Source organism: Rattus norvegicus, chromosome 4 (assembly GCF_021556685.1).
Source record: "Rattus norvegicus strain SHRSP/BbbUtx chromosome 4, alternate assembly SHRSP_T2T, whole genome shotgun sequence".
Lineage (NCBI taxonomy): Eukaryota > Metazoa > Chordata > Mammalia > Rodentia > Muridae > Rattus > Rattus norvegicus.
Window position 1 is genome coordinate 97,986,390 of NC_141537.1, and position 11,216 is coordinate 97,997,605.

General features: G+C 40.8%; 1 pseudogene; it reads left to right on the forward strand.

Annotated features, from left to right (window-relative positions):
• The first annotated feature begins 464 nt into the window (after nt 1-464).
• Nucleotides 465-951, forward strand: LOC689979 (immunoglobulin kappa variable 1-16 pseudogene; annotated as a pseudogene).
• Nucleotides 952-11,216: the final 10,265 nt, after the last annotated feature.

Here is an 11,216-nt window from a genome sequence, read left to right on the forward strand (position 1 = left end):
GTTATGAGAAACTGTCCTTTTAACTTCAAGAAACGTTTACTACAAACACTTCACAAGGGGATCACATTCTATTTTTGTTAACCAATTTTAATTATTTTAGTGAGCTAAAAATCTAATAGTTTCTTCTCTGTTGTATATTCCCTGACAGCAGGATATTCCTCCATATTATAGTAGTTTATATTTGAAATGTTTTATTTAATATAAAGGCTAACTATATTACAAATGTCATCTGTAAATTTAAATATTTGAAATGAAATTCATTCTCTGGACACATACATGTGGTTTTACCTCAGGCATCTGGGGACACTGGGCTTATGCTAAGTGCTGAGATGAATATGCCTTTGAGCTGTACTCAGCAATATGGTTCCCATTGATTTCCATGCCTTCACTACCCAGTCTTGGGAACTTCTTCATATACCAGTCACACATATACTGTGCCACTGTCATTGCAGTCAGGATTCAACATGGACATGAAGGCCTATTCTCAGTTTCTTGGGTTCTTGTTGCTCTGCTTTGCAGGTAAAATGAACTAAAATGGGAATTTCACTGATTAGTGTTGACTGGTATTTTGGCAATGTCATCCTTTATAATGCTATACTATGCGGATATTCATTGTCTCCATTCCAAGGTGCCAGATGCAACATCCAGATGACCCAGTCTTCATCCTCCATGCCTGCATCTCTGATAGACAGAGAAATTCTTGCTTGCCGGGCAAGTCAGGACATTAGGAATTATTTAAGCTGGTACCAGCAGAAACCAGGAAAATCTCCTAAGCTCATGATTTCTGGTGGAACCAACTTGGCAGCTAGGATCCCATCAAGGTTCAGTGGCAGTAGGTCTGGGTCAGATTATTCTCTCACCATCAGCAGCCTGGAGTCTGAAGATGAGGCAGACTATCACTGTCTACAGTATGATGAGTCTCCTCCCACAGTGATACAAGTCATAACATAAACCACTATGGAAATAGAAGTGAGAGGCTTGGTTGTCCCATCTGCTACTCTTCATGAATAATCAACTGTAAGCATTTGTCAGATTTCACAAGCAACATCTGACAGTACACCCAAAAAGAAATGCTTGAGAAAGTCCATTACTGAAAGACCAGGGGATTTGTATTTCTAATGAAAGCTAGATCATTACAATGATGAGAGTTCTGGACTTCTTCACAGCTAGGGATCCAAGATAGTTGAAAACTACAGAAGAATACTTTCAGTTTCATAGAAGTAAAATTTGAAGTAAAAGGAGATTAATGGAACTTTTGGGCAAGGTTTGATATTTAGAGTTTTCTGACTTGCGACACCATGGATGACCCAGGACATTTAAGTTCTAAAGAAAAAGAAATTAAGAATATTGGAAATCTTGGAAGAAGTAGTAGGAAAAGCTAGAGAGATAGCCAAACAGTTAGGAGTACTAGCCGATCTTTCAGAGGACCAGGCTTCACTTCTTAGCATGCAACTAGTGGTACACAACCATTTAAAATTCTAGTTTTATGGAATCTGCTGACCTCTTTTTTTTTTTTATGATTTTCTTATTTTTCTTTCTTTTTTTTTTTTATTAACTTGAGTATTTCTTATATACATTTCAAGTGTTATTCCCTTTCCCGGTTTCCGGACAAACATCACCCTCCCCCCTCCCCTTCCTTATGGGTGTTCCCCTCCCAAACCTCCCCCCATTGCCACCCTCCCCGCATAGTATAGTTCACTGGGGGTTCAGTCTTAGCAGGACCCAGGGCTTCCCCTTCCACTGGTGCTCTTACTAGGATATTCATTGCTACCTATGGGGACAGAGTCCAGGGTCAGTCCATGTATAGTCTTTAGGTAGTGGCTTAGTCCCTGGAAGCTCTGGTTGCTTGACATTGTTGTACTTTTGGGGTCTCGAGCACCTTCAAGCTCTTCCAGTTCTTTCTCTGATTCCATCAACGGGGGACCTATTCTCAGTTCAGTGGTTTGCTGCTGGCATTCGCCTCTGTATTTGCTGTATTCTGGCTGTGTCTCTCAGGAGCGATCTACATCCGGCTCCTGTCGGTCTGCACTTCTTTGCTTCATCCATCTTGTCTAATTGGGTGGCTGTATATGTATGGGCCACATGTGGGGCAGGCTCTGAATGGGTGTTCCTTCAGTCTCTGTTTTAATCTTTGCCTCTCCCTTCCCTGCCAAGGGTATTCTTTTTCCTCATTTAAAGAAGGAGTGAAGCATTCACATTTTGATCATCCGTCTTGAGTTTCCTTTGTTCTAGGGATCTAGGGTAATTCAAGCATTTGGGCTAATAGCCACTTATCAATGAGTGCATACCATGTATGTCTTTCTGTGAGTGGGTTAGCTCACTCAGGATGATATTTTCCAGTTCCAACCATTTGCCTACGAATTTCATAAACTCGTTGTTTTTGATAGCTGAGTAATATTCCATTGTGTAGATGTACCACATTTTCTGTATCCATTCCTCTGTTGAAGGGCATCTGGGTTCTTTCCAGTTTCTGGCTATTATAAATAAGGCTGCGATGAACATAGTGGAGCACGTGTCTCTTTTATATGTTGAGGCATCTTTTGGGTATATGCCCAAGAGAGGTATGGCTGGATCCTCAGGCAGTTCAATGTCCAATTTTCTGAGGAACCTCCAGACTGATTTCCAGAATGGTTTTACCAGTCTGCAATCCCACCAACAATGGAGGAGTGTTCCTCTTTCTCCACATCCTCGCCAGCATCTGCTGTCACCTGAGTTTTTGATCTTAGCCATTCTCACTGGTGTGAGGTGAAATCTCAGGGTTGTTTTGATTTGCATTTCCCTTATGACTAAAGATGTTGAACATTTCTTTAGGTGTTTCTCAGCCATTCGGCATTCCTCAGCTGTGAATTCTTTGTTTAGCTCTGAACCCCATTTTTTAATAGGGTTATTTGTTTCCCTGCGGTCTAACTTCTTGAGTTCTTTGTATATTTTGGATATAAGGCCTCTATCTGTTATAGGATTGGAAAAGATCTTTTCCCAATCTGTTGGTTGCCGTTTTGTCCTAACCACAGTGTCCTTTGCCTTACAGAAGCTTTGCAGTTTTATGAGATCCCATTTGTCGATTCTTGATCTTAGAGCATAAGCCATTGGTGTTTTGTTCAGGAAATTTTTTCCAGTGCCCATGTGTTCCAGATGCTTCCCTAGTTTTTCTTCTATTAGGTTGAGTGTGTCTGGTTTGATGTGGAGGTCCTTGATCCACTTGGACTTAAGCTTTGTACAGGGTGATAAGCATGGATCGATCTGCATTCTTCTACATGTTGCCCTCCAGTTGAACCAGCACCATTTGCTGAAAATGCTATCTTTTTTCCATTGGATGGTTTTGGCTCCTTTGTCAAAAATCAAGTGACCATAGGTGTGTGGGTTCATTTCTGGGTCTTCAATTCTATTCCATTGGTCTATCTGTCTGTCTCTGTCCCAATACCATGCAGTTTTTATCACTATTGCTCTGTAATACTGCTTGAGTTCAGGGATAGTGATTCCCCCTGAAGTCCTTTTATTGTTGAGGATAGCTTTAGCTATCCTGGGTTTTTTGTTATTCCAGATGAATTTGCAAATTGTTCTGTCTAATTCTTTGAAGAATTGGATTGGTATTTTGATGGGGATTGCATTGAATCTGTAGATTGCTTTTGGTAAAATGGCCATTTTTACTATATTAATCCTGCCAATCCATGAGCATGGGAGATCTTTCCATCTTCTGAGGTCTTCTTCAATTTCTTTCCTCAGTGTCTTGAAGTTCTTATTGTACAGATCTTTTACTTGCTTGGTTAAAGTCACACCGAGGTACTTTATATTATTTGGGTCTATTATGCAGGGTGTCGTTTCCCTAATTTCTTTCTCGGCTTGTTTCTCTTTTGTATAGAGGAAGGCAACTGATTTATTTGAGTTAATTTTATACCCAGCCACTTTGCTGAAGTTGTTTATCAGCTTTAGTAGTTCTCTGGTGGAACTTTTGGGATCTCTTAAATATACTATCATGTCGTCTGCAAATAGTGATATTTTGACCTCTTCTTTTCCGATCTGTATCCCCTTGATCTCCTTTTGTTGTCTGATTGCTCTGGCTAGAACTTCAAGAACTATATTGAATAAGTAGGGAGAGAGTGGGCAGCCTTGTCTAGTCCCTGATTTTAGTGGGATTGCTTCAAGTTTCTCTCCATTTAGTTTAATGTTAGCAACTGGTTTACTGTATATGGCTTTTACTATGTTTAGGTATGGGCCTTGAATACCTATTCTTTCCAGGACTTTTATCATGAAGGGGTGTTGAATTTTGTCAAATGCTTTCTCAGCATCTAATGAAATGATCATGTGGTTCTGTTCTTTCAGTTTGTTTATATGATGGATCACGTTGATGGTTTTCCTTATATTAAACCATCCCTGCATGCCTGGGATGAAGCCTACTTGATCATGGTGGATGATTGTTTTGATGTGCTCTTGAATTCGGTTTGCCAGAATTTTATTGAGTATTTTTGCGTCGATATTCATAAGGGAAATTGGTCTGAAGTTCTCTTTCTTTGTTGGGTCTTTGTGTGGTTTAGGTATAAGAGTAATTGTGGCTTCATAGAAGGAATTCGGTAGGGCTCCATCTGTTTCAATTTTGTGGAATAGTTTGGATAATATTGGTATAAGGTCTTCTATGAAGGTTTGATAGAATTCTGCACTAAACCCGTCTGGACCTGGGCTCTTTTTGGTTGGGAGACCTTTAATGACTGCTTCTATTTCCTTAGGAGTTATGGGGTTGTTTAACTGGTTTATCTGTTCCTGATTTAACTTCGATACCTGGTATCTGTCTAGGAAATTGTCCATTTCCTGAAGATTTTCAAGTTTTGTTGAATATAGGTTTTTATAGTAAGATCTGATGATTTTTTGAATTTTCTCTGAATCTGTAGTTATGTCTCCCTTTTCATTTCTGATTTTGTTAATTTGGACGCACTCTCTGTGTCCTCTCGTTAGTCTGGCTAAGGGTTTATCTATCTTGTTGATTTTCTCAAAGAACCAACTTTTGGTTCTGTTGATTCTTTCTATGGTCCTTTTTGTTTCTACTTGGTTGATTTCAGCTCTGAGTTTGATTATTTCCTGCCTTCTACTCCTCCTGGGTGTATTTGCTTCTTTTTGTTCTAGAGCTTTTAGGTGTGCTGTCAAGCTGCTGACATATGCTCTTTCCTGTTTCTTTCTGCAGGCACTCAGCGCTATGAGTTTTCCTCTTAGCACAGCTTTCATTGTGTCCCATAAGTTTGGGTATGTTGTACCTTCATTTTCATTAAATTCTAAAAAGTTTTTAATTTCTTTCTTTATTTCTTCCTTGACCAGGTTATCATTGAGTAGAGCATTGTTCAATTTCCACGTATATGTGGGCATTCTTCCCTTATTGTTATTGAAGACCAGTTTTAGGCCGTGGTGGTCCGATAGCCCGCATGGGATTATTTCTATCTTTCTGTACCTGTTGAGGCCCGTTTTTTGACCAATTATATGGTCAATTTTGGAGAAAGTACCATGAGGAGCTGAGAAGAAGGTATATCCTTTTGCTTTAGGATAGAATGTTCTATAAATATCCGTTAAGTCCATTTGGCTCATGACTTCTCTTAGTCTGTCTACATCTCTGTTTAATTTCTGTTTCCATGATCTGTCCATTGATGAGAGTGGGGTGTTGAAATCTCCCACTATTATTGTGTGAGGTGCAATGTGTGTTTTGAGCTTTAGTAAGGTTTCTTTTACATATGTAGGTGCCCTTGTATTTGGGGCATAGATATTTAGGATTGAGACTTCATCTTGGTGGATTTTTCCTTTGATGAATATGAAGTGTCCTTCCTTATCTTTTTTGATGACTTTTAGTTGAAAATTGATTTTATTTGATATTAGAATGGCTACTCCAGCTTTCTTCTTCTGACCATTTGCTTCGAAAATTGTTTTCCAGCCTTTCACTCTGAGGTAATGTCTGTGTTTGTCTCTGAGGTGTGTTTCCTGTAGGCAGCAGAATGCAGGGTCCTCGTTGCGTATCCAGTTTGTTAATCTATGTCTTTTTATTGGGGAGTTGAGGCCATTGATATTGAGAGATATTAAGGAATAGTGATTATTGCTTCCCGTTATATTCATATTTGGAAGTGAGGTTATGATTGTGTGCTTTCATTCTCTTTGTTTTGTTGCCAAGATGATTAGTTTCTTGCTTCTAGGGTATAGCTTGCCTCCTTATGTTGGGCTTTACCCTTTATTATCCTTTGTAGTGCTGGATTTGTAGAAAGATATTGTGTAAATTTGGTTTTGTCATGGAATATCTTGGTTTCTCCATCTATGTTAATTGAGAGTTTTGCAGGATACAGTAACCTGGGCTGGCATTTGTGTTCTCTTAGGGTCTGTATGACATCTGTCCAGGATCTTCTGGCCTTCATAGTTTCTGGCGAAAAGTCTGGTGTGATTCTGATAGGTCTCCCTTTATATGTTATTTGACCTTTTTCCCTTACTGCTTTTAATATTCTTTCTTTATTTTGTGCGTTTGGTGTTTTGACAATTATGTGACGGGAGGTGTTTCTTTTCTGGTCCAATCTATTTGGAGTTCTGTAGGCTTCTTGTATGCCTATGGGTATCTCTTTTTTTAGGTTAGGGAAGTTTTCTTCTATGATTTTGTTGAAGATATTTACTGGTCCTTTAAGCTGGGAGTCTTCACTCTCTTCTATACCTATTATCCTTAGGTTTGATCTTCTCATTGAGTCCTGGATTTCCTGTATGTTTTGGACCAGTAGCTTTTTCCGCTTTACATTATCTTTGACAGTTGAGTCAATGATTTCTATGGAATCTTCTGCTCCCGAGATTCTCTCTTCCATCTCTTGAATTCTGTTGGTGAAGCTTGTATCTACAGCTCCTTGTCTTTTCTTTTGATTTTCTATGTCCAGGGTTGTTTCCATGTGTTCTTTCTTGATTGCTTCTATTTCCATTTTTTTTTTCTATTTCCATTTTTAATTCCTTCAACTGTTTGATTGTGTTTTCCTGGAATTCTTTCAGGGATTTTTGCGATTCCTTTCTGTAGGCTTCTACTTGTTCTCTAAGGGAGTTCTTTATGTCTTTCTTGAAGTCCTCCAGCGTCATGATCAAATATGATTTTGAAACTAGGTCTTGCTTTTCTGGTGTGTTTGGGTATTCCGTGTTTGCTTTGGTGGGAGAATTGGGCTCCGATGATGCCATGTAGTCTTGGTTTCTGTTGCTTGGGTTCCTGTGCTTGCCTCTCGCCATCAGATTATCTCTAGTGTTACTTTGTTCTGCTATTTCTGACTGTGGCTAGACTGTCCTATAACCTGTGTGTCAGGAGTGCTGTAGACCTGTTTTCCTGTTTTCTTTCAGCCAGTTATGGGGACAGAGTGTTCTGCTTTCGGGCGTGTAGTTTTTCCTCTCTACAGGTCTTCAGCTGTTCCTGTGGGCCTGTGTCTTGAGTTCACCAGGCAGGTTTCTTGCAGGGGAAAAATTGGTCCTACCTGTGGTTCCAAGGCTCAAGTTTGCTCGTGGGGTACTGCCTAAGTCCTCTCTGCTGTGGCAGCAACCGGGAAAATCTGTGCCGCTCCTTCCGGGAGCCTCCGTGCACCAGGGTTTCAGATGACGTTTGGTGTTTTCCTCTGGCGCCTGGATGTGCACAGAGTGCAGTCTCTTCTGGTTTCCCAGGCGTGTCCGCCTCTCTGAAGGTTCAGCTCTCCCTCCCACGGGATTTGGGTGCAGAGAACTGTTTATCCGGTCTGTTTCCTTCAGGTTCCGGCAGTGTCTCAGGCGCAGGGGTCCTGCCGCTCCCGGGCCCTCCCCTACGGGAACCCAGAGGCCTTATACAGTTGCCTCTTGGGCCAGGGATGTGGGCAGGGGTGGGCAGTGTTGGTGGTCTCCTCCGCTCTGCAGCCTCAGGAGTGCCCACCTGATCAGGCGGTGGGGTCTCTCTCCCACGGGGTTTGGGAGCAGAGAGCTGCTGCGGTCCGGGATCCGCCGGTGTGGGACTTCCGATAAACACAGGAAGTGCCCGGCCTTAGAGGAATTTTGCCTCTATGTGTCCTGAGTTCACCAGGCAGGTTTCTTGCAGGGGAAAAGTTGGTCCTACCTGCAGTTCCAAGGCTCAAGTTTGCTCGTGGGGTACTGCCTAAGTCCTCTCCGCTGTGGCAGCAACCGGGAAGATCTGCGCCGCTCTTTCCAGGAGCCTCTGTGCACCAGGGTTCCAGATGGCGTTTGGTGTTTTCCTCTGGCGCCTGGATGTGCACAGAGTGCAGTCTCTTCTGGTTTCCCAGGCGTGTCCACCTCTCTGAAGGTTCAGCTCTCCCTCCCTCGGGATTTGGGTGCAGAGAACTGTTTATCCGGTCTGTTTCCTTCAGGTTCCGGCAGTGTCTCAGGCGCAGGGGTCCTGCCGCTCCCGGGCCCTCCCCTACGGGAACCCAGAGGCCTTATACAGTTGCCTCTTGGGCCAGGGATGTGGGCAGGGGTGGGCAGTGTTGGTGGTCTCCTCCGCTCTGCAGCCTCAGGAGTGCCCACCTGATCAGGCGGTGAGGTCTCTCTCTCTGCTGACCTCTTTTGACTTTGCTGAGTACAGGCATGTATAACATCAAGTATAATTGCAAGTCAAACCATTGTATCCATAAAATTAAATAAAAGCAACCTTTAAAAGTAAGAAAACAGATTAGCAAGAGGAAGTTGAAAGGATACAGAGTAGAATGTGGAAAACAAACTGTGACTCAAGCAAGAGTTCTATTGGTGGGACTCAGTGATGGGAAAACCACAGGCTAAAACAGACAGCTCTCTCATTCCTACACCCATGAAAAGCCTACAGTGTTTACAGTATTGAATACCATTGGTGGCATTTAATGTTTCTGTGATTCTTCTTGCTTTTAACGCTGGCATTTAAGGAGAAGCCCATTCTGTCACACGATATGTAAGAGAATAGTCTAGTCTGTAGATCTAGAATTAAGAAACATCAGGGAGCCAGAATCAACCTCCACAAATGTATTCATGCACAGTAAGGGTAGAGATGGAGATACTGAGAAGTATTGACAGCAGGAAGACCACGTCACTTATGCCACAGAGGTCAGAGGCATCATGTACCCTGAGGAAGATTAAACACTATTATGGAGAATGACTCTAGAGACCAGTAGCCTAAGACCAATGAACTTGCTTAGCTTCTGCTACTCCATCCCAGTGGTGTGCTGTCTCCAGGAATGTTACTCCCAAACAACAACCCAGACTCTAAGGCTCTTCCTCATCAAATATGGTACTGATTTCATCTCTGGAATCCACTTGAAGTTCAATGGTAGCAGCTCACAGACAGGATTTAGCATCAACAACCTGGAATTAGAAGACTGTGGAACTTATTACTATTCCCAGAGTTGTCATTTCCCACTTTTGGTGATACATAACATGAACCAGTGATGGAAAGCAGAAGTGTGAATCTGAGCTGCCCATCTGTCTCTCATGGGATATTTAAGTGGTTGTGAGCATTTCTGTGGTACGAGGCTTGCAGTTTTGGGTACATCAAACTAAGAAAACCCCAGATGTTCCCTTCCAGCTGGACCGACTTTATTCCACTTCAGCTACACAATCACATATCTGAGAATGATTTCCCTGATTTAATAAGCATGATTAATTCCACTGAGCCACAACACAGAGCAAAGGCTTTTAAGCCTGAATGAAGATGTTACTTGGTACCTGTTATTTTCCCAAGTGCAATTGGAACAGTGTTCTAATCCATACAAAGAAATCTGCTCCAGGCACCCAGAGGTCAATGCTAAAATGCATCATATCTTCAGGCTGAATGAACTGTTTTTATAAGTAAAGAAATTTTTGTTTTTATGACTTCCATGAACTCTCCAATACAGCTCAGAAAAACTTGTCCAAATATTTTGCACAGTATATACAGTGACTCACTTATGTAAAAAAGTTAGAACATGAAACTATCAAGACCCATGTGAGACCTCAAGTGTCCATCATTCTGGAGACTCAAGTTCAATTGTTATGAGTTGAAACTAATGGCAAATTACAGTTGATTTTACAAACATTTGGCTATGGATAAGTGTCAGAATGTAAAGCGTTTAGATTCCTTTTGGAAGCATGGAAGTTTGAGAATCAGTAAAGCTCCATGTGTCCTGAGCATGCTTAGCACTCCTAATATGAACATCTTTAAACAAAGTGGTGCAGTTGTTGCAATATATGAATTCAATGTATTCTGGATAACTCTTGTTGTCACTCTGAGAATATGATTTCCTTAGGGCATTGCTGTGCTTTAATATTATTAATGACGTTGTGCTGAAAAGGTATATATTGGGACATATTCTCCATTGTGGAACATACAGCGCTGTTCCCTGCCCTGAAGTACTGTGAAGTCCATGCATAGCTCTTCCCTTCAACAGGAAAACACTTAGGATTTTTCTGCATCATAGTTTCATGTCTTTCTCAATATCCTATCATTTGCATAATAAGGAAATTAAATATTCACACTGGTTTCTATATGAAGTATGCAAATATGTTTCCTCCATGGATTTTCAGATGTCAGGGTCTCATTCCTTTTTTTGTGCTCAGTGATAGTCTATGGGTAGCTATGCTAAAGTTTGTTTATCCGTTCACTTATAGAGAGGGATCATTTTTACGTCCAGGTTTTAAATGTTAAAAAAGTGGCAATAGATATTTCATGCTGGTTTTTGTATGAAAATAAAGTTTTAAATGCTTTAAGTGAATACAGAGCTTTCAGGATCACAGAGTAAGAACATGCTCTGTAATAATATCACCAGATTGTCCTTGAAGGTTGTGTCAACATGTGCATTTCCATCAACAGTGAATAGAAATTCAGATTTTCCTACAAACATTTGATCATTTTGTTTGTCAGTGTTCTGTAATTGCTGCTTTCTCACAGATAAGTAGTAGTTTATTAATCACTTTTCTTACATGCCTGGTATCAAAAAAATATAGTATATATTTTTATACTGAACTACAGTATATATATTCTCTTTGATAATGTGATTGCTGAGATAATTGATCTATTTTCAAAAGGGATATGATTATGGAATAATTTTCAAAAATAAATGTATTGTTCAAAAAATGCAAAATGATTTTCTTGACTCAATCAAAAAAAGAGGTATAGAATTAAACCAAGAATTCACATCAAAGGAATCTTGAATGGCTGAGAAGCACTTAAAGAAATATTCAAATACCCAATGTAATAAAGATGGAGAAAAAAAACCTAGTTGATAGAGAAACAGAGGGCTGAAAACTTC